The following is a 22,970-nucleotide window of genomic DNA, read 5'->3' on the forward strand; positions in this document are numbered from 1 at the left end:
TGTTGGTTAACCCCTTGATGATTGTAAGAGTTTTTCTTTAGACAACGCTGGATCTAATGCAAGGGTAAGAGTAGAGATGAGGGAACTTTTCAAAAGTTTGGTTTGGCAGGGTTCACCGAACCTTGAAGTAAAATTCGGGTTTGTAAAACAGCTAAAGATTGCTGGCATATACACTCACCGGCCACTTTATTAGGTACACCTGTCCAACTGCACGTTACCACTTAATTTCTAATCAGCCAATCACATGGCGGCAACTCAGTGCATTTAGGCATGTAGACATGGTCAAGACAATCTCCTGCAGTTCAAACCGAGCATCAGTATGGGGAAGAAAGGTGATTTGAGTGCCTGTGAACGTGGCATGGTTGTTGGTGACAGAAGGGCTGGTCTGAGTATTTCAGAAACTGCTGATCTACTGGGATTTTTCATGCACAACCATCTCTAGGGTTTACAGAGAATGGTCCAAAAAAGGAAAAACATCCAATGAGCCGCAGTTCTGAGGGTGGAAATGCCTTGTTGATGCCAGAGGTCAGAGGAGAATGGGCAGACTGGTTCGAGCTGATAGAAAGGCAACAGTGACTCAAATAGCCAACCGTTACAACCAAGGTAGGCAGAAGAGCATCTCTGAACGCACAGTACGTCCAACTTTGAGGCAAATGGGCTACAGCAGCAGAAGACCACACCGGGGGCCACTCCGCTCAGCTAAGAACAGGAAACTGAGGCTACAATTTGCACAAGCTCATCGAAATTGGACAGTAGAAGATTGGAAAAACGTTGCCTGGTCTGATGAGTCTCGATTTCTGCTGCGACATTCGGATGGTAGGGTCAGAATTTGGCGTCAACAACATGAAAGCATGGATCCATCCTGCCTTGTATTAACGGTTCAGGCTGGTGGTGGTGGTGTCATGGTGTGGGGAATATTTTCTTGGCACTTTTTGGGCCCCTTGGTACCAATTGAGCATCGTTGCAACGCCACAGCCTTCCTGAGTATTGTTGCTGACCATGTCCATCCCTTTATGACCACAATGTACCCAACATCTGATGGCTACTTTCAGCAGGATAATGCGCCATGTTATAAAGCTAGAATCATCTCAGACTGGTTTCTTGAACATGACAATGAGTTCACTGTACTCCAATGGCCTCCACAGTCACCAGATCTCAATCCAATAGAACATCTTTGGGATGTGGTGGAACGGGAGATTCGCATCATGGATGTGCAGCCGACAAATCTGCGGCAACTGTGTGATGCCATCATGTCAATATGGACCAAAATCTCTGAGGAAGCTTCCAGCACCTTGTTGTATCTATGCCACGAAGAATTGAGGCAGTTCTGAAGGCAAAAGGGGGTCCAACCCGTTACTAGCATGGTGTACCTAATAAAGTGGCCAGTGAGTGTAGCTGTGTTTGTGTTTTCACTTATTAATACTTACCTGTCCACGCCCCCTGGTGTCCTTCTCTGGGTCTCCGATGTCCCTTGCAGCTGCCAAAACCCCGCTCAGCCGATAACCTACTAAGATGGGATAGAGCCGCAGCCAGTGATTGGCTGAGCTGGCTGTCAGTCTTGTTTTGAGAGTGCCCACTCTCAAAGACCCAGAGAAGGACACAGGAAGAGTGCAGTCGGGTGAGTATACCCTTTTAATTTGTTTTTCATTATTAAATTATTATGTTATATTAAATTGTGCCGCCTCCATCTTTACAAACTAGTGTCCATAAGATTCGGCTCACATATCTGTAGATAAGAGTAAGGCCTTGTGTACATTGTGGCACGCACACTCCCTCTATGGCTATTCTATGTGTCACCATGTGGTGCCTTAGCCACGTGCAAGATTTTATTGGAAGGGTATTTCCCTATGGGAACAAAGGGGGTTCAAAGCAATAATGCCATACCCCTATGTTCACTAACATCATCTGATGGTAGAGAGTTAGTAGACCCCCTCACACCTTATACTGATGGGCGAAGCCACCACCAGAGATTCTAGTATGAAGTGTGTTGGGGGCCTTACATATATCATAATGTATATATAGTGTATACATCTGGATACCTTGTTGCCAATATCCCACCATGTACCAATGATGTACCCCTGAAAACATGTGAATTGAGTCTAAATTACTGTATTGAATCCGGAAAGTGTCCTGTAGACAGTACTAAATTAATATAAAATTATTATTTATTTATTTTTTTTTTGGGGGGGGGACTTGAAATATAAATCTTTAGGAGGTTTTTTTTTTTTTTTTTTCAAGCACACTTTTTACACTTTTTTTATAGCACACTTTTTCAAATAAAATTTTTGTTGCTGTTTCTGTTTGAAAACAAAATAATATATATAGTAAATAATAATAGTAATAATATGTTCAAAAAAAATACAAAAAAAATCTGAAAGATTTTCTATAGAAGTCGCCTCCTCACGTTACAAATTCCCCCCCCCCCCTGACTTTTTAACCTGGTCATGAAAGTAACGGTGTGAAACGGTTACCCATTAAGCCGACATGAATTTGAGCAAATAGCCTTCCTCTGCATTAAAGGGGGAAATTTTAACATCCGCAGCATAAAAATTCGACAAGACCCTAAAAGCCAAAGTGTGTTATAAAAATAGTCGCAAATATAAAAAAAAAAAAAAAAAAAAAGAGAGAGATGTACTCCGGCGCACAGCAAACAACACACTGCCTATGTCAACTGCTGATTTGCTGTAACTACTGCCTTATATCATGATTATTTTCTACACTACCTTCGACGCCAACGCTTTCACTACCGGCATCTTTTATTTAAGCATAAAAATGCCATCAAACAAAAAAAAAAAAATTGCACCTAGTCCGGAAGTGTGTTAAAAGGAGGTTTGCATAGAAGACTCGGTCTCTGCCTAATGAATGTGTTTTTTTTTTCTTGCCTCGTGCAGGAATCCTAGTCTTTCTAGGCACACGCTAGACTCCCGTACTCCTCTCATTTGTACGAACAGATTGTTTCATGCCATGCAGATCAGCAAAATAGCAGACGGGGGCTTGGAACAAACAGGTAGAGGTGCGTCATGTTTTCATTTTTATTGTAATTTAGTCGGGATGGAAAGAGGAAAAAGAACGACGACCTTTAAGCCTTTGACATTCACATAGTGTTAAGAGTCAGGCAGGGTCTAGTCACTGACAGATTTGCATGTCTTTGAATATGACGCTTGAAAAGCCAAGGCGCTAGATTAAATTTTGCCATGGAGAAAATGAGAAACACTTCCATCTCTGGGGTCTGCTGGGAGGATCTTTCTGCTTGATTTACTTTTTTTTTTTTGAATTTTTTTTACATTTTATATTTTCTTTTTGTTTCATATAAATATTTCTTTATGCACTACCCAAAGTCAGCCTCATCCTCCCCCCGTGTCACGCCAATTTTTTTTCCCCTCTCCTCTCCTTTATGGTGTATTTCAGAACCCTGGACTTGGTACAAGGTGAAAGAATATATTTTAATCTAGCCTGCATATCCCCTTCCATGTTACCCTGATTAAAATTTGCAAGCAAACCTTGGAATGCACTATACCTGACAAGATTTCTAAAATAATTTACACTCAACATAAACCCAGAGTACATGTTCTGCCATAACACGAATATTAGAAATCAGATACAGATTTACAAGGATTTTCATTATTGCTTCCCTCTGTAAAGTATAAATGAGTTTAAAATACAATTTCTTATTCTGGGGCTGTTAATAATGTTGTGAGTTGTTTTTTTTTTGTTACACATAAAGGAATACGGCACTGGAAGGTTGGGGGGGGGGAGAACAAAAAAATACACAGTATTCTAAAAGGACGGCGTATACTGGGTTCTGAGCGGCTGAAAGAAATAAGATAGCCCTGGTAATTAAAGGGTTAATTATGGTCCTTTAAGAAAAAAAATTAAAATTTTTGAAGGTAATTAATAGGTTAACATGGGTAACGTGAACCGGTAGTTTAAGGGTTAAACAGGCAGAGATTGATAAGCTTGAACTATTCTAGTATATTGTGTTTCTTGCTTAGCTTTAGGTCTATGGAGGCGATGATGTATGGATTAAGATAGGGTGACGTCATCAGTGTAGTGCGCTGACATAGACAACCTCTCGAATGACCTCTTACGTAAGTTGACGTGAAAGTAGAGAGATTCCCAAAGTGGATAGAGAAATGTTGGATGTAGGTGATCCTATATGTAAAGAGGAAATGTGGGCGGGAGGGGGGGGGGTCTAGTGATTGAGATTTTCCTAAAGATGACAGAGAATGGGAAGAGGGGTGGACTTCCATGAATTGAGAGGCTCCGACAGATGACAGAGAAATAGAGTGGGATCTACTGACTGAGAATGTCTCATAGTTGACAGAGGAATTAAGGGGGCGCTAAGTGAGATGCGGGGAAGGTCGACAGATTGAGATTCTCCTATAGTTGACAGAGATGTTCTTAGAGTTGACAGTGGAATGGAGGGTGGTCCACTGATTGAGAATCTTCTATGGTTCACTGAGGAATGTAGAGGTGGAGTGGGGTGCGTATTTACGTTCAGTAGAGATGACTAAGACGTGGGGGGGTCTATCAGTTGAGTGACAGAAAAATGTAGGGAAGTCTCAAGTTCACAGAGGAATGAGGGGCACTGATTGAGTTTTTTTCTTAGTTATAAAAGGGGGATGGTCCATCAATAGAGATGTTCTTGTAGTTTACAGAGGAAGGGGGGGGGGGGTGATTGATTTTCTTGTATAGTTGACATGGAAATAGAAGGGGGTCTGTTAATTGAGATTGACTTATAGTTGACAGAGGAATTTGGGGGGCCCGGACTGAGATTACGAAGGGATGGAGGTGGACTGATGAAGGGGTTGTGGGAAGAGCAGAGTACGGCTCTAGCCTTTTCTTCCCTGATGTTGACATCTTCTCTTTCGATGTCTCAGATGTGCAGTATATATTCCGAGAGGGGCAGGGGTGGGGGTAAGACCATGTTTAAGCATACAGGTCAAATGACACCTGCACATGATGCCCAACTGCTGCACAATGCACCAGGGATCAGAAGGCTTGAGTCATCTTCTGCTCCCCGCACAACCTTCAACTATATTAGACTAAGTTGACGTCTTCCCAGCTCTGGGTGGCCACTAAATTCAGTAGATTTTATGGGCATGGTGGGTTACTTGACAATATTCACTGACTGTAAGGATAGGGATGTGGGGGGGTCCGTGAATAAGGTCCCTTATGATTAACTGCAGCTTGGAAGGGCTTTAACCACACTGGACAATCCCTTTATATACTGTGTGTTGGAATATATATGTGGGGAGTCAAATGCCAAGCGTTCCGGTTTGGAGAACGTTGCCAAAACGAAACAGTTCGACATCTTCGCTCTACACTAGTAAGCAGGAGTGAGTGGTCTGAGGTCTGCTGACTGGAACGGGTACTGGGTTTTGGAGCTGGTAGTGTCCATACATTATTGTCCATGTCTTTTCGGAAAGTTCATGTGCCCATGATTCACAAATGGTTGGAGGCCCATTAGGAGATGATGTCACTATGATGATCGTCCACTACTTGGAAAGTTTATTTAAAAGTGGGCGAAAGAAATTAGCAAATTCATTGTGCGCAATTTGGAATTGGTCTGAATTTAGAATCTGAACTTTTTGATTTTCAGGCAATGTTCACACCGGCAAAATGATGCCTGCCAGAAGTCGGACGTCTTTTGTTAATTATTTGTTTTTGTTAATGATTATTTGTTTTTGTTATTGATCATAAACATTAGTAGTGGCGGTAATTAACAAAAGATGGTCGTCATTTTTTCATAGAGTGTGTGCACACTACGGAATCTAGGCAGTTAACATCCTTCGGATTTCACCGCTTGCCCTCGTCCGCTCCAGCTGGACTCTCCACCCGTGCCATAGACTTCATTCTTGCTCATGTCAATTCTTTGGGTGGACGATGGAATCTGCCCGAGCACAGAATGGAGTCTATGGTATGGGGGCGTGCGTTGGAATCCGTGGGGGGGGGCAAATGGCGGGATCCACTGGGGGGGGGGTGTCTGGGTGTTGAAGCAGGCGGAATCCGTAGGATGTTATCCGTGCTGATTCCGTAGTGTGCACATACTCTTATAGTGGTAAGTGGTGTTGCTATACACATTGCAACTTCCACTGACTACATTTATGGTTCATGAGGCTTAGCTGCAATACCAAACACAGCCACAGGATCAAAAGTGGAGCTGTTTTTGAAAAAAAAAAAAAAAAGCAACCCCTTCCATTCAACTTCAAGGTTCTTAAGGGGTTAATGTTGACTTCCTTCTTTGAGACCCATAAGGCTTAGCTGCAATATTAAATACATCCCACAAAAGTGGTGCTGTGTGTGGAACAAAAGGTTCTCAAGGGGTTAATCCTGACTTCTTTCGTAGAAGGTTGCTGTCATATTTCCTTACCTCCATCCATAAAGATGCCTATACCTAAACTCGGAAAGGGTTAACCATGTTCTTAATCCGGCTCGCTGTAAGCATTTATAGCGTTAATCTCTCCGGAGTCTCAGGTGGTTGAAGTAAGACATCATCTCCTTTCCCTGATCAGTGATGTGCTAGTGTTGGCCCCGGTGACCCCGCACTATACATACCGCTGGGTTATTTTTTTCCGTGCTTTCCCTGCTCTCCTGCAGGAGATGTTTGGATGCTGCCGGAGGTCCACCTTATACTGCTCCCCATCTGTTGCTATTTATACTTCTACCTGGTTTCTACATTTCTTGCATGAAAAACAGCTTGCCCTTCAAAGAGTCTCGGCTTTCCATTAGTCTTTGTAAATAAGTACTGTGAAACCTGCAGAACGCTGCTTATGATGCGCATTTACTGCCTACTGTGCAGGGGAGCGATGCAAGATGCTCGGCACAGCACTGACCCCTTCCATGCCAGAAGCCGGCTCCATATCACACTGCCTGAGAGGGGACCATTTCTTTCAATCTGTGTAACTTAAAGGGGTTATCCAGCACTACAAAAACATGGCCACGTTTTCCCCCTCTCTTGTCTCCAGATTGGGTGGGGTTTGGAACTCCGTTCCATTGAAGTAAATGGAGCTTAATTTTAAACCACACCTGACCTGGAGACAAGAGAGGGAGAAAAGTAGCCATGTTTTTGTAGCGCTTGATAACCCCTTTAAAGCTCCAGAGCCCCTGAGCCAAACCTGTAATAGCGCCCCCTACCTACCATCTGTGATACTTATATCTTCTTATGCTTATGGACCCCTTTAAAGGTTCCTAATTCCACACATTCTAGAATAGAATTGTTAGATGGAGGGGATGGGAGCCCCTATTCAATATCCTCATTTATTACAAAGCGCGTCCCTAGCCCTGGAGGACTCTTTCTGTCCTGCATTACACAAACAACCCATTTATATGAATGGACATTGTGCAATGCTTCATTTCCCCTGTGGGGGTGCTGCTGGGACACTGAACACTTAGGGGAAGATTTATTAAACATGGTCTAAAGCAGCGATGGGGAACCTACGGCCCTCCAGCTGTTGCAAAACTACAATTCCCATCATGCTTGGACAGCCAAAGCCGAAGGCTTTGGCTGTCCAAGCATGATGGGAATTGTAGTTTTGCAACAGCTGGAGGGCTGCAGGTTCCCCATCCCTAGTGTAAAGTGAAACAGGCCCAGTTGCCCCTAGCAACCAATCAGAATCCACCTTTTATTCCTCACAGGCTCTATGGAAAATGAAAGGTGGAATCTGATTGGTTGCTAGGGGCAACTGAGCCAGTCTCACTTTACACCATGTTTGATAAATTTCCCCCTAATGTCAGTCGGACCAGGAGGGCAACTTCTTTGATCATTGTTGGAAGCCCCTTCTAACAAGATTGTCTAACCCCGTTTAAAGGGGTTTTTCAGCCTACAATTATTTTTATTGGCCTTGATGTGTTTTAAAGGGGTTATCCAGGCTTAAAAAAACATTGCCGCTTTCTTTCAGAAACAGCACCACTCCTTTTCTCAGTTCGGGTGTAGGTTCTGCATCTCAGTCCCATTGAAGTAAATGGATCTGAAGTGTAATATCACACAACCTGAGGAGTGGCGTTGCGCCGTTTTGGCATGAAAATAGCTGTGTTTGTTCTAATAACCCCTTTGATAATAGCCAACAAAGCATTTTCACCTGCCATTGGATTTCCACTGCTCCTCACTTCCTCTGACTAAGAACCCAACAATATCGTCATGGCAGAGACCAGGGATCGAGGCAGATCAATGCCATTTACAAGCACCAGACTTTGGATGCAGCCACTACCTCTGCACTGCCTGTAGCACTGCTCCTGCTTTTAATGCCCTGTGAAACAGCGCCACTCTTGTCCATGGTTGTGTATGGTATTGCATCCTAAGTGAATGAGACTGGGCTGCAATTCCAGACACTAAACGAAGAGGAGCGGCCCTATTTTATCTACAGAAACAGTGAATACTCACCTTTTAGCACCATTTTCGGCTCCACATTCTCGGAATTAGATTCGTTTTGCTTTGATTCAACAAATGTGAACCTGAAATATGTCAAGTCACACAATGAATAGCAAACCTGTAAAACTTGATCCCAAGAACGAATCTTCTCATGTATTGTCACCACAGGGGTGGTCCTATATAGTATTGCTTTCTCCTGTAGTGCATTGTGGGAGATAGTTTTTTTTTTTCTTATTTATTTCATTGTCATCATCCATATTAACATACAGTTCTAGCTACGACTATTTCACTCAGTGTTAGATGTGGACATTGATGTAGTTGGTGATTTAGATACATGTGTTCTCATAAATTGGGGTAGGTTTTCTGCAGATTTTCCCAATTAAAGGGTTTGTTCACCATAAATGTTTGTTTTTCAAATCAACTGGTGCCATAAAGTTATATAGATTTGTAATTTACTTCTATTTAAAAATCTCAAGTCTTCCAGTACTTATCAGCTGCTATATATCCTGCAGGAAGTGGTGTATTCTTTCCAGTCTGGAGAGCAGGAGAGGTTTTCTATGGGAATTCGCTACTGCTCTGGACAGTTCCTGACATAGACAGAGGTGGCAGCAGAGAGCACTGTGTCAGACAGGAAAGAATACACCACTTCCTGCAGGACATACAGCAGCTCACAAGTACTGGAAGACTGGAGATTTTTTTTTAATAGAAGTAAATTACAAATCTTTTTGGTGAATTACCCCTTTAACTTTAACAGAGAAGTTAAAAAAAAAGTTTAAAAATAAATAGATCACAGGTATCCATCGGCAAAATACCTGGAAAGGGATGCAACAGTATACTGTGGTAGAGAATAGTGGGTACCATTCATTTGAATGGCTAAATAGTGATACCTAAGGACTCAGTTTGGACTGTATGCACTTATTAAACAAGGTACAATAGAATACTTGAAGGTCAACCAGGTTAAAGAGGAATTCTGGTAAAATTTTAACGTTTCCCTTTAAATGCTCAAGTATCCCATTGATTTCAATAGGATTAGTTTGACACTAGTATTGCTGCATGCATAAAAGAGGCGAACCATTAACAAATTATCATATATATTTATTTTTATATATATATATATATATATATATATATATATATATATTTTTTTTTTTTTTTTTTTTTTTTTTTTTATCGCTTTCGGTACCATATAATGAATGCAGTAAAAAAAAATAAAAAATAAAAAATTATATATATACAAAATTACATATATATATGTGTGTATGTGTTCAACTGGACATTAAAGCTAACATATCATAGGACTGGGGTCTACTAGTGTTAGGATTGATTCACACTGTGTTTTTGCAGTCCGTTTAGCGTTTATCCGTTTGATGGGAAAAAACGGATGAAAATTAGATGAAAAAATGATAAAAAAAAAACGGATCATGTATATTTTTTTAGCATACACAAAAACATGGTTGATTACATTTTTGTGTAGGTTAAAAGTACAATGGATTTGATAGACTGCAAAAAACGCACCCTTAAACAAAGAGGAAGCGGTAGCGCGGGGGAAGGGGGAGGTTGGGGGGGGGGGGCGGTGTTTGTAAGGCCACTTTTAGTTTACCAGTAAAAGTTTTGAGATTTTTCACCAAATTTTTTATCCAATGACCACATCCCCCCCCCCCCGCCCCTCCCTAAAACAGGAATAATTCTCATCACTCTTCACCTCCGATGTCAGTGCCGTAACCAGGCCTCACGTCTCCAGCACCTATAAGGTTAATTGTAAACGGCCATACTTATGCACAATTACCTGAATCCCCCCCGCCCCCCCTTACCTTCCCCACGGCACAATTTTATTTCCTAAGGAAAAAAAAAAAAAAAAAACTTATGAAAATTGTTGAAAAGCAAAGTACAAAGATTTTTTTTCCTCTTTTTTTTTTTTTTTTTTTTTTGCAGATAGCCCCAAAAAAGCATAGATGTCAAAGGCTTCGAGTCCCCCCTTTGACATTCACGCAGAGCTCAGAGTCAGCCGGGGTCTCAGCACTGACAAATTTGCATCTCTTTGAATGTGACGCTTGAAAAGCACAGCCGCTAGATTAAATTTTTTTCTCCGTCGAGAAAATGAGAAAGGCCTCTATCTATTTGAGTCTACTGGGAAGATCTTTATTCTGATTCTTGTTAGAATTGTTTATCACTCTGACAGAGCAGACTCGGACGAGATAAAGGCTCGGCTCCATCACGGGGCCTGACAGTGGTAGGACATGCAGAGAAATGAAAGGACTAGGGGAAATATTATTAATAGATGCCGACTTGATTTGACTCTATTGCACGTCAAGAAGGGGGTGCCGCTGCTTGATTGTAGCCTATGAAGTTCTGTCCAAAAAAGCAGCTATTTTTCATTAAGTGATAGAAGGTCTTTTTCATGTTCCTTCCTGAGGAGCTGATATCTTATGCAGTTTATTCTAACCCCGCTGATTTCTGTCAAGGGAAAGAAAACTCATGAAAGATGGGTCTGGCAATATGAGTCCTTTGCAGGAAAGCAGGTTGATAGTTGGAGCTTGATGCGTATGTGCTGTGACTAAGCCTTGATGCCGCGGATTCCAGCTCGGCAGAACTGTTCGGCGGCTTTAGTAGAAGTCGACACGCAAAATGTTAAGATAATGGGGGGAGAGAGGGGGGGGGGAGTGGCGGAAAACGGGTATAGATTGTAAGGCTGAGAGTCTTCCACCATTATCGATAGGATCACAACATTGTTCTTTTATGGTTAGCCCATACGATGTGGACATATGGGGGGGGGGGGGGGGGGTAACATTAAAAGAGAAAAGACAGGGAACCATGTATTTGCCCCTTGAAATGATCTTCTTGTGTATAGGAAACTAGATTGACTCAATTAAATGCACATTAACCACCTCTATTCCTGCAGTGTCATCTGTTCCATCCCAGCTCTGCTGAGTCCACTCGTTTCTTTACTAGATTTAAGACATGCGGTCTTGATGCCATGGATTTAAGCTGGTAGAACTGTTCGGCGGCTTTAGTAGAAGTCAACACGCAAAATGTTAAGTTAATAGGGGGGGGGGGGGAGTGGCGGAAGACGGGTATAGATTGTAAGGAGGGTCTTCCACCATTATCAACAGGATCTCAACACTGGTCTTTTATGGTTAGCCCATAAGATATGGACATGGACATGTATTTGCCCTTTGAAATGGCCTTGTTGTGTATAGGAAATTAGATAGACTCAATTTTTTGCCCATATAATGCACATTAACCACCACTATTCCTGCAGTGTCATCTGTTTCATCCCAGTTCTGCTGAGTCTATTTGTTTCTTTACTGCATTTAAGACATGTGACCTCTGATCTGCCTCCTCTTCCTTTCAAATCTGCTCTACATCAGGACAGTTTAAAAATGAGAAACTATGGGGGGATTTATCAAACATGGTGTACAGTGAAACTGGTTCAGTTGCCCCTAGCAACCAATCAGATTCCACCTTTCATTCCTCACAGATTTCTTGGAAAATGAAAGGTGGAATCTGATTGGTTGCTAGGGGCAAGCGAGCCAATTCTACTTTACACCATAATTGATAAATCTCCACCTATAAGTATTAGGTATACAGTTATGGAAGCTAAACTTTATTCAGTTTCATTATAACTGTGTGACAGGAGCTGTATACTTATCATAAGTAACTGTGATGGGGGGTTCTGTCTCTACCCTTATGGAGGGCTTGTATAAAACAGTCCATGCAGCTTGATCATATGAGGAAACTCTGGCTGAGATGGTGACACCTTATTAAGATGAAAAAAAAACACATATCCTTTTCAGGGGGTCACCTTAAGATCACATGACCCTACTAATGAATGACTACAAAAGGTAATACTATATATATATATATATATATATATATATATATATATATATATATATATTAAAGGGAGCCTGTTAATTCATACTTTAATGCTGCTCGAAAGTCCTCAGGCGGGTCCCTGGTGACTTTTTTTTTTTCTCACCGCACCAACCAGATTTCTACCTGTACCCAAAGAGGAAGAGACCGAGCAATCAAGGCGAGTGGAGCAGGAAGAAGCCGCCAGGGACTGACCCGATGACCCTCGAATCAGCCAGGGAGAGAGATAAGTTCCCTTTCATGGAGTTTCTAATCAAAATCAGATCATGCTGGGCTGACCCCTACCCATAAGCTGTAGAGACCAGTATGCCAGTCAGCCCCCCACTAATATGATACTGAGGACTATGTTACTTCACGCAATATAATCACCATCCATTATATGGTAACATTGGGAAAAATCTTATACTGTTCTAGAAACTTTTCCAATAGTTTACAGTGGAAACTATTTACTTTACTTATAGATAGATAGATAGATTATAAATAGATAGATAGATAGATAGATAGGAGATAGATAGATAGATAGATAGATAGATAGATAGATAGATAGGAGATAGATAGATAGATAGATAGATAGGAGATAGATAGATAGGAGATAGATAGATAGATAGATAGATAGATAGATTATAAATAGATAGATAGATAGATAGATAGATAGATAGAAGATAGATAGATAGATAGATAGATAGATAGATAGGAAATAAATATATAATAGATAGACAGACAGATAGATAGATAGATAGATAGGAGTTAGATAGATAGATAGATAGGAGTTAGATAGATAGATAGATAGATAGATAGATAGATAGATAGATAGATAGGAGTTAGATAGATAGATAGATAGATAGATAGATAGGAGATAGATAGATAGATAGATAGATAGGAAATAAATATATAATAGATAGACAGATAGATAGATAGATAGATAGATAGATAGGAGTTAGTTAGATAGATAGATAGATAGATAGATAGATAGGAGATAGATAGATAGATAGATAGGAGATAGATAGATAAATGATAGATAGATAGATAGATAGATAGATAGATAGATAGATAAATGATAGATAGGAGATAGATAGATAGGAGATAGATAGATAGATAGATAGGAGATAGATAGATAGATAGATAGATAGATAGATAGATAGATAGGAGATAGATAGATAGATAGATAGATAGATAGGAGTTAGATAGATAGATAGGAGATAGATAGATAGATAGATAGGAGATAGATAGATATATGATAGATAGGAGATAGATAGATAGATAGATAGATAGATAGGAGATAGATAGATAGATAGATAGATAGATATATGATAGATAGGAGATAGATAGATAGATAGATAGATAGATAGATAGATACAGGGCCGCTTCTGCCATGAGGCGGAATGAGTATTCCGCCGTAGGCGGCACATTCTGGGGTCCCTTTAGGGGCGGCAACTTCTGCCCTGTCATCTGACTCCCGCCGCCCGCTCAGGTGTCCCCCTTTCCGCATCCCTAGAAGCTGCAGCTCTGCAGCTTCTAGGGATGCACTGCCGTCAGACTCGTGGCCCTTGGTGACAGGAGAGGACGCCCCCACTCACACTGTAATCCTCTCTCCTGTACTGTACGGCATCCGCTGGGTGACAGGCCCCTCCCCCAGGCCAGGTCACAATGCTGTACAACAGAGAGCGTGTATGGCGCTGTGACCTGGCCTGGGGGAGGGGCCTGTGTGGCATCTTCTCCTGTCACCGAGGGAAAGGAGAAGCGGTGGATCCCGGTCCGGATGGTGAGGAGGGGAGCAGGTGGGGGCCCTCAGGTTTTGCCGGGACTGTCCTGATTCTGACGAGACAGCCCCGGCAAAACCATGTCCCGGGAAGCTCCGCCCCCTGCCGCGGGAAGCCCCGCCCCCTGCGGAGCGCGAGTGATGTCACCCATGCAGAGCGGGAGAGGAGTCCCTGGAAGACTAGAGGGTCCATACTGGTGAGGTGAGTATGGCTTTTTTTGTTTTAAATACAGATGAAGGGGCTAGTGGTATGATGATGAAGGCACAGGAGGAGGATGAAGGGAGAAGTAGTATGATGATGAAAGGGCAGAAGGATGAGAGGGGTTATACTATGATGATGAAAGGGCAGAAGGATGAGAGGGGTAGTAGTATGATGATGGAGGGACAGGAGGATGAGAGGGGTTATACTATGATGATGAAAGGGCAGAAGGATGAGAGGGGTAGTAGTATGATGATGGAGGGACAGGAGGATGAGAGGGGTAGTAGTATGATGATGGAAGGGCAGGAGGATGAGAGGGGTTATACTATGATGATGGAGGAGGAAGGAGGATGAGAGGGGTTATACTATGATGATGGAGGGACAGGAGGATGAGAGGGGTTATACTATGATGATGGAGGGACAGGAGGATGAGAGGGGTAGTACTATGATGATGGAAGGGCAGGAGGATGAGAGGGGTTATACTATGATGATGGAAGGGCAGAAGGATGAGAGGGGTAGTAGTATGATGATGAAAGGGCGGAAGGATGAGAGGGGTAGTAGTATGATGATGGAAGGGCAGGAGGATGAGAGGGGTTATACTATGATGATGGAAGGGCAGGAGGATGAGAGGGGTAGTTGTAGTATGATGATGGAAGGGCAGGAGGATGAGAGGGGTAGTACTATGAGGATGGAGGAGGAAGGAGGATGAGAGGGGTAGTACTATGATGATGGAAGGGTAGGAGGATGAGAGGGGTTGTAGTATGATGATGGAAGGGCAGGAGGATGAGGGGGGTTATACTATGATGATGGAGGGGCAGAAGGATGAGAGGGGTTGTAGTTTGATGATGGAAGGGCAGGAGGATGATAAAGTGGGTCGTAGTATGATGATGGAGGGTCTGGAGGATAAAGGTGGGGGTAGTAGTATGATGATAGGGCAGGAGGATGAAGGGGGGAGTAGTATGATGATGGAGGATGAAGGGGGGAGTAGTATGATGATGGAGGATGAAGGGGGGAGTAGTATGATGATGGAGGATGAAGGGGGGAGTAGTATGATGATATGGGTAAGGTGGTCTCTGAGGCTAACAGTATTATTGAGTGTCTGAAGCTGGCAGTATTAGGCAGTCTGAGACCTATACTATTTGGGGGTCTCTAACACTTGGCTCCCCATATGTCACCACCATTAAGACTGGCACTTATACATGCTCCTCTGCAGCCGCCGCTGCACTATCATGTTACTTCTTTGAGCGGAGAGCGGCGGCTGCGGAGGAGCGCGCGCTCTCCCATAGACGGGCTATGGGACAGTGAGACAGGCGGGATCCTGCGGCGGAGAGTTCCACCGCGGAATTCCACCTGTTTTACTCAGTGTGAACATACCCTTAGTGTATGCACTTCTGTTATATAGTTCTGTATGCACTGTTGGTATGTAGTTATATATGCAATGTTCACTGCTGGTATATAGTTGTGTTTGCGGGGGAAGGGGCGCAGTTTCAATTTTCGCCTCAGGCAGCATAGAACCTAGAATCGGCCCTGGATAGATAGAAAGATAGATAGATAGATAGATAGATAGATAGATAGATAGGAGATAGATAGATAGATAGATAGATAGATAAATAGATAGATAGACAGACAGACAGGAGATAGATAGATAGATAGGAGATAGATAGATAGATAGATAGATAGATAGATAGATAGATAGATAGATAGGAGATAGATAGATAGATAGATAGATAGATAGATAGATAGATAGATAGGAGATAGATAGATAGATAGATAGATAGATAGATAGATAGATAGATAAATAGATAGATAGACAGACAGACAGGAGATAGATAAGAAATACGAAAGAAGAACATGTCAAAATCTAAAACCACCACCTATTTTAGGGAAAAAACTGTCAGACATTCTCAGACATAACAAAGACTACCCCCCCCCCCCCATTAAATGTTCTTTGAAGAAAACGATTCTTGCACTGTACAGAATGGACAATCTTAGACTATCGGCGCTCTTCAGCCCCATATAGGGATAATTATATATGTATATTTTTACAGCTTGAAGTTTTCGATACTCAGTGGGCGTCTTGTGTGGGTGGGGACATACGGCTGTCACTTTCCTCCCCAGCTGGGAACCAGATGCATTGTCCGGAGACAGAGATGACAATATGTGGATATTCTTTGCATCGATTCCATTGATTTAGTTTGTTCTCTTACAAATGTGGCTCTGCATTCATGGGAAGGAATTTTCCTTTAGACATAGAAAAACAAGGTCACAATTCTGCAGGAACGGTTTGGGGGGGGGGGGGGGGGGTAGAAATCCATAATCCATTTGAAATCAGCAAATTTACAGCCAGGAAATCTTTTTTTTTTTTGCATTGACTTTAAGGAATCAGGATTTTATGTGCGCAGGTGTACGTGAGCGCAGTTAAGTCTATAACCTTAACAATTATCATTATGATGGAGCCATTAATAAGCTTCATTAAAGGGACTGTCCAAACAGGGATGGTGTGTTAAGGAAACAGCTCCTGGATCCATATGTTAAGTTTATAAAGGGGCTCCCTGACCTAACCTGCTCTGAGTATAATACACTGAGACCTGTTGTCAGGACTAGGGAGCTGGACGACACAAGACAGGTGAGCTCTAGCACTGGCACCCCGCAGTCCCTGCCTAATTGCCTCGACTTCCCTAGGCGGCAGCGGACGACTGGTCGACAGTCCCTAGCCTGTACAGAAGTGACACAGAACAAGGACAAGACAGACAAAACACACAAAAACTCAAGGTCAGGGGTCCGGGTCAGCAACTAGCGGTCTGCGAAGCACAAAACATAATCCAAAAGAGTAGTCCAAAGTCAAAGCCAGAAAATCAAAGATGCCAGTATAACAATCAGGGAACAAGATGCTCGGTCAAGAAGTCACTCAGGGTATGAGGCTCTATGGCAGGCAGGGAACACAGATAGGGGAGGATACTTATGGAGCGTGGAGTCCCAGCCCCAGGCGTGATTGTGGCTGAGACTCCAGCTCCAGGCAAAAATATGACATATGACAGCCAAATTGCAGCACATCCTCTGTCCAATCAGACCCGCTGACAGAACTAATCAGGGTCAGATGGATTTAAAAGCACAGGGGTGCAATAGTACATTTTTTAACCTTACTATTCAGCCTGAAGAGGTCATAGACATTATATAGTAGGTGAAGGTCCTCTTACAGATTCTGTATTGTGTCAAGTACTGTAGCTAGAACCCCCTGATCATTGATTTAAGGTTCTCAGTTTAGATAACTCATATTCATATATCATATCAGGAAACTCTAAGTTTTTAAGGTGATGCAGCTATTGTCCTAAAAAACAACTTTCAAACTGGCAGCCCTGTGCCGTGGCCTAGATTGTGTATGCATTAGGCTGGCACAACCCCTCTGACCCTCCTCTTCGCCCTCCTCATCATTAGGAATGCTCCAGGCAGATTGTCTCCTATTCCTCAGCTGTGTCAACACGACACATGGGCTGGATCGTTAAGGCACCTGTGCAATGTTCAGACAGGAGTAAATGTTTCAGTGGCATTCCTAATGATGAACAGAGTGGGGAGGAGGGACGGAGGAGTGGTGCAAAGTTAGGGCACAGATACTCTAGGCTGTGGCCTTTTGGCACAGGGGTGCAAGTTTAAAAGTTGTTTCAGCCCTGGCTGAAATCTAATAGCCGACAGAGGCAAACATAACAACCAGTACTTACCTCTCCCTGTGCCTGCGATCCGCTGAGTGATCGGTTACGGGACCCCCCGCTGAAAAGCATTTTTCCCTGAGATGTGATGAGGTCACAACTTAGGGGAAAATGCCTGTCCCGGTTGACAGACTGGCCGCTCAGCCAATCAGTGACTGGAGTGATGTCCCGCCCCAGTGACTGACTGGCTGAGTGCCCAGTCCATCAGTCTGGTTGTGACATCGGCAGCACAGGAGATCCCGAAGCCCAGCAGGGGTCCCGAAACAGCGATCCGGCACTGAAGAGGTATGGGGAGATTTGAGTTAGTACCCTTTGTTATTTACCCCCCGTGCCCCTACCATTTGAACAAAACCCTGGAGGCCGGACTTCTTCTTTAAGAAACCCTTTTAACAAGCAGAGACTATAGAAGCGCCAACAGATCATCATGACAAGGCAAGATTTTTTTTTTATAATCTGTGCTTGTAGGAAATTTATCGATGACTGTGACCATAATGAAAAGCATTGAAACGCTCTCCTGATGGTCGAGAATAGAATTTACAATTCTGTCCGGCTTTACCGCCTGCTTCTAGGAGCTATTGATCAGAAGATGACTGACATAGGGCACGCGGCTCATGATGGGCACGATGGAACAATTAACTCACGGGCGGCCGGCGTAGTTGCCAGGATATTTAATTCTTTATTTGTATTCTGAGTTGTCTTGGCAGTGGACAATGCGCTTGGTCAATACTTTCAATGCACAAAAGAAAAAATCCAATTTATATAAGCAAATAGGTGTCTATGGATAATCTGCGCATATTGAATGGATTACTTGTCAGATAGACCTTTAGTTTTCTGAACAAACATGATGTTATACAAATAGTACGAGGTATTGTACACAGCAATGTCTTATATCATTTTAACCCATTGTAAAAAAAAAAAAAAAAAAAAATTAAAAATAAAAAAAATTAATTATTATTATTATTACTTTTTTATTTGATTATTTCCATGCAGTCGGATATCAATAAAAAGAGGTAGAAAAATATGGAGGAGGAGAACATCATAGACCTAAAGGGGTTGTGTCATTATGAAAACTTGTTCTAAGCTAATGCATTGTGGGAAATTGAACATATTTCAAATGTTCAAGATAAAGATTTATTAATCCCCCATGTGCCTGCTTTGTTTTGATAACTTTTTGAACTTAGGGGCCTATTCCACGGAGCGATAATCGGCTGAATCGGCCCGATTCGGCCGATAAACGTTCGGTGGAATAGAGAAAACGATCAGCCGATGATCGTGTCATCGGCTGATCGTTTATTTAGGCCCAAACCTAAAATCATCGGTCACCCACCCCATCGTCGGTCGCCCGCCGCGCATCGCTATTCCACGCAGCGACGATTCAAGCAGCATACATTACCTAGCAGGGCTTCTCCACTGCTCCGTCTTCATCCCGCTCCCGCTCGCAGCATCAACTCCGGAGCGGCCTGACTGAGCTGTCAGACCGCTCAGCCAATCACAGGTCGGGACCGCCGCGGCCAGTGATTGGCTGAGCGGTCTGACAGCTCAGTCAGGCCGTTCCGGAGTTGATGCTGTGCCATTGGACCAGGAGGAAGACGGAGCGGAGGAGAGACCCTGCTAGGTAATGTATGCTGCAAGGGCTGCCAGGACATCGGTAATGATGTCCCTGCAATAAGCCGTGGAATAAGCTTAGTAAACGAGCGCCGATCTAGCAGATCGGCACTCGTTTACATTATTGATTGGCCCATGGAATAGGGCCCTTAGTTAAGACCTACTAATGTGGGCCAGGCATGCTCAGTTCAACTGTAGTCTCCAGGAAGTACTGACAGTTGGTCTCCACTGAGCCCGCAAGAAAGGAGGGTGAGTGGGGGAAAGTTCAGAGAGGAGCCCAGGAAGTGATTTAACCCATGGGGGAGAAAAAAGTACAGGGACATACTTAACATTTGTACTCCTACACACACACACACACACACACACACACACACACACACATATATATATTTACCAACTTTGCTCCATGGCACAACCCCTTTAAAGCGAATGTACCAGCACTACATCGTTTTTGTGATTTTTACATGGATACACTGGCTCCAGTGTGGGGATCCTGCCGCCCCCCAGTGTACAGATTGGACCTCCCCTTTGTGACATGGCTCCATTGATTCTAATGGACCCTCGTCACAGAGGGGAGGAGGTTTTGTCACATTAGGGGTTTGTGGTGGCAGGCCCGCCTACAGTGCTTCACCCGCTTGCCAGTGCTTGGAAATAGACTGGCGCCGTACATCCCCGAAATGTACATTTGCTTTAAAAGGGGTTGTGCCATAAAGCAAAGTTGGTAAATATATATATATGTGTGTGTGTGTGTGTGTGTGTGTGTTTGTGTGTAGGAGTACAAATGTGTGACCAGTGATTGGCTGGTGCCAAAGACCAGTGGGGATGATCCTGATGGTGCTGGAGTAGTGGGGATTGGTGGAGGGAGTATTATACAATCTATATAAAACTGACTTATATTCCATTCTATTTTTCTTCCATTCCTTATACCTACATGAAGGCTGGGACAAAAACATGATACAAAAATTCTCTAATTTCATGAAGGACCACCCTGATATATGGAAAAAAAAATGGATAATGCTGAGTGAGAAAAAAATAATTCTTCATCTTGGGTAAAGATCAAGAGAAAGTAAGAGCTGATTATACATCGGCGTGACATGTATACATTGGAGGGAAAATTCTGCAATCCTTACAAATAAAATGTCAACATTCATCTCATCATGTCTCTTGAAAGCCGCAGAATCGGGCTGATAGAACATAACACAGCAACAAAAAGCTTGAAAAGGCTCGCTGACAGAACACATGGAATCTGTAACATTAAAAAAGTCGTCGCAGGGTCTCATCCTGCTGGGACCCCCCAACGATCAGCTGTGATCTGTGGAGGAACCTGGTAACAACAAGTGTTCTATTTCCCTGCAGCGCCACCAAAGGGGGAATAAGGTATTACACAGTACCCATTAAACTCAATAGACCATAAATGCAATGTAAAAATGTTGTGGAAACTACGCTTTGTACCCGGATTCTCTACTGGGGCCAATCGATGACGGTCAACTTAAATACCATGAATACTTATTCCTATATCCACAAAATAGAGAACATGTTCATGGGTGGTGCTCCTACAATCTCAACATGAGGATTCCCAAAGCTTTCATCTGGATGGAGTGGCAGTCCTGTATGCTTGTGGGATTTCGGAAGATAGCAGAGAGCTGTCCTTGGCAGTCTCATAAGCAATGAATAATGTGCCAGTGTACACAGTTGCCTTTCCCCTCCATTCCGTCAGCAAATTTGGGGATCTCATTCTTAAGGTTCACACAAGGATTGGTCTCAGAGATGGGACTCTCCATGGTCATAGACATCCCTAATTTTGTGAATAAAGATCAGTTTTAAAGAGGGTCTGTAATTTATATTGGGGGGTCTGATCTGGGGTCTGTCATTTATATAGGAGGTCTGATCTGGGGTGAACTCCACATAAGAAAAATTTGTTTTCTATTAAGAGTACATTAAAAGTTATATAGATGTGTCTATACAATGTATTACCATATCTGTGCGGTTCTGCCACACTGGTAGCTAATAGAAATCCAGGAAGTGAAGAAAAATGGCCCCTGTGCAAATCCACATTATCTCCTGCTCCTTCTGCTCTCCCCCCTTAGGAGACAAATCTTCCATGCCTCTGTCTCACATTGTGTATGTTTGCTGAGCACAGGCTGATGATGCAGAGAGGGGGTAGGGCGTGATGTCACAGGAGGCGGGGCTGGATCCCCCAATCCCCTGAGTGATTCACTATCCTTGACCATCAAGAAGCAGGTGCAGCAAAAACTGTGGATTGTGATGAACAGCTGGGGGAAAGCATTGCATTCTGGAACCAGTACTGGATTCTGGGGACTGCTCGACCAGGAAGTACAGAAACACAATACACAAAACCCCCAAAACAAATGGATTTTTGGTAGTTTCAAAACTGGGATAGATAGGTAAGTAATTTGTTATGCTTCTGCAGAAGTTTCATTTTTTTATCCTCTACCTGAAGTTCCCCTTTAATGGTGATACAACCCCTTTCAACATCTACTCAGTTCCCAATGCAGATCTATATGTCTCCATAGAGACAGCCAAATTAGCAAACCCTGTATGTAGTCTAATCCTTTGCATCCCTTACCTGGAGGACATAAACTTTTTTTTTTTTTAAAGTCCTGCTCTCCTTATACTGGTTATAAAAATAAGAGGTCAATCTGACTGGAATAGCACATGACTGCAAGAGCGGACTACCCTCAATTTGTTAGTAGTCTCTAACCACAGAGAAAGACAAATTGCTAGAATCATTTTTTTCCCCATTCATTTTAGATTTTCTATGTTTAAGGGGGACTCCGGGCAAAGGTAAAAACAAACAAACAAAGTAAAATAAAGTAATACTTACCTGTCCTTATGCCCCCACACTGCGGCACCACCATTCACTGTCAGCCCCTGATCTCCTAAATCTCCTTGGTTCTTGTGTTGTCCCGACACCAAAAGAACTACCCCCTCAGCCAGTCAGTGACTATAGAGATTTCCCGCCTCTGTCAGTGACTGGCTGAGCTGGAATTTCATAGCGGCGTTGTGATTTCACCATAGTGGAAGATAAAGAAGATCGCAGGTAACTGAGCGGGGGCATCGGGATGGGTATGTACCACTTCATTATTATATTTCCACCATCCCCTACCCTCCCTTTGTTTTTTAACCTTTGCCCAGAGTATCTGGACGTAGAGACAAGACATATAGGCTGTAAAGTACTCACCTCGCCATGATCCACCCCCATCTCTCCCTTCTGCAAAGAGTCTTTTGTGGGACAGTCGGAAGACTCATTGGACTAGCATGTAGGTGCTTTTTATAGGACATACCCACTAGACTCAGGGCTAACCTGGTTAGCATTATAGATCTAATTCTAAACTGAAACTTATTGCTATTGTGACCTAAAAAAGTGACCCTAAAAAAGTAATGGCACATGGAGTGGTATAGGTGGAATAGTGCTGCCCGTTTGGCTCAGAGTGTTGG

The sequence above is a fragment of the Dendropsophus ebraccatus genome, chromosome 13 (assembly GCF_027789765.1).
Source record: "Dendropsophus ebraccatus isolate aDenEbr1 chromosome 13, aDenEbr1.pat, whole genome shotgun sequence".
NCBI classification, from domain to species: domain Eukaryota; kingdom Metazoa; phylum Chordata; class Amphibia; order Anura; family Hylidae; genus Dendropsophus; species Dendropsophus ebraccatus.